Below are 2,355 nucleotides of genomic sequence, written 5' to 3' on the forward strand. Positions count from 1 at the left end.
GAGGCATAAATCCTCAATAAATAAATAAATTTAAAAAAAATCAAAAAAAAGAGGCAAAAAAAATATTTGATTAAAATCTGTCTAATGCCCAGACAGATAGAATATAGGCTAAAGAAATAAATAGAGATAGAACAGTAAAGAATATAGTTATGGTATGCCTGAAATAGTATCATATAAATTATATCATGTCAATATCATAATATAATTATATCATATGTGTGCGAAAGGAATTAATTGAAGACATTACAGGAGAGGATTTACAAAGGAGGGTTTGTAGGATGACTGTAGGAGAGCTAAGTAAGCTTCAGAGAGGCCTGTAGGGGGACTACAGGAAAATTGTAGGTGGGCTGTAGAAGAAGTTGCAGGAAGATTGTAGGACATGCTCTAGAATAGCTGTAGGGAAGGCTATAGGAGTGAGGATCTATAGAAGGGCTGTAGGGGAAGCTATAGGAACGAGGATCTCTAGGAAGACTGCAGGGGAGGCTGTGGAGCATCTATGCACAGATTATAGGTGAAGAGCTAGCAGAGTATGTAGGAGAGCTAAAGAAGAGGCTCTAAAGGGTCTGTAGGAAATCCAGGGAGAGAAACTATAGGAGAGGCTGGAATATGGGCTTTAGAAGAGGCTGTGGGAGACACTGTAAGAGACTGTAGGAAAACTGATGAACACTTTCAGCAAAGTGGCTGGATATGAAAATGATTCACAAAAATCAATAGCCCTCCCATATACAAATGACATATGCCCTGAGAAAGAAATCACCGAAACTTTCACAACAGCCTCAAGTAATATAAAATATCTTGAGGTATCTCTAACAAAGCAAAAGAAAAAATTAGATGATAAAGACTTCATGTCCAAGTCACTGAGAAAGAAATTGAAGAAACTAGCAGAATTTAGAAAGATCTCCCATGCTAATGGATATGTAGGATTAACATAGTAAAAATGGCCAACCTACAAAATGCAATCTAGAAATTCAATGGAATCCCTATCAAAATTCCAACATAACTTTTCACAAACCTTGAAAGGATAATTTTCAGCTTCATGTGGGATAAAAATAAACAGAATAGCTAAAAAAATAATCCTGAATAATAAAAGAACTGCTGAAGATCTCACCATCCCAGATTTAAAACTATGCTATAAGATACAGGAATGAAAAAAAACAGCATGGCATTGGCACAAAAACAAACATGTTGATCAATAGAATCAATTTGAGGGTAGTATGACCTAATACAGTAGAAACCTCCTAAAATATATACATATATGAAGGAGATCTAAGTAAAATTGCCAAATAATTGAAGGAGACAGAGTCCCAACTAGCCATCTCTTGTCACCAAATGAAGCTTCCAATACCAGGATGGACTACATTTAATTGAATTGTTGGATCAAGGAGTCCCATAGGAACCCTCAAATAACCAGGCTGTTGCTATAACTATAGTTTGCACTCCACAAACTAAGCAAGTCCCCATTGCTGGCGAAAACAACTACATAATTCACTTAACATGGAGAAGTCAAGCTGGTGCCTACATGGGGAGAGCCTTCACCCCTACTTCAGTCCAGCATAAATACCAAGCCAACCTCAAAAGCTTTCTCTTCAACAATGAAAAAAACAAAAGCTTTTTCTGCAAGATATTCTAGGGCAATGATGGCATAAAGCTTGTATTGGTAACTAACCAATTTGACGTAAGGATCACTATATGAGAAAAAAAATCTATGCCTGGCACTGCTTCAATGATCAAGAACCTGACACCTGGTAGCCCAGAGACCTAGGGTAAAACTAAATAGTACTGATCGAAAAAAAGGAAAGACTTCTAATGTTATTCTACTATACTCACAGATCAGTGTCTTGTTCAGCCATCATCAGAGAAGCTCCCTCCTACAGCATATGAGAACAAATACAGAGACCCATAAAGAGCCATTATACAGAGAGTGAGAGACCTTGGAACACTCAGCCCTAGTGTATCCATGGACTCTCTCCCCTCAGAGCTCTGGGAACACCGTGGAAGAGGAGGGAGAAAGTGTGTAAGAGCCAGAAGGGGTGGAGAACATCAGACCAAGGACCTGTAAATTAACATGAGCCAAGTTCATATGAACTCATGGAGACTGAAGCAGCATGCACCAGTCCTGCAGGTATCTGCACCAGGACCTCTGTGTCTGTATAACAGATTCCAGTTTCGAGTTTTTCAGGCATTCCTGAGGGTGTGAACAAGCTGGTCTCTGATTCTTGTGCCCCTTCTTGGTCTCTTTTCCGTCTGTTACTTTGTTTTGTCCAACTTTGATGTGATAGCTTTTGTTTTATCTTATTGCATTTTATTTTGTTATTTTTTACAATGAATGAATGAGTGGATGCATGAATGAAAACC

This window comes from Microtus ochrogaster, chromosome 6, assembly GCF_000317375.1.
Source record: "Microtus ochrogaster isolate Prairie Vole_2 chromosome 6, MicOch1.0, whole genome shotgun sequence".
Taxonomy (NCBI): domain Eukaryota; kingdom Metazoa; phylum Chordata; class Mammalia; order Rodentia; family Cricetidae; genus Microtus; species Microtus ochrogaster.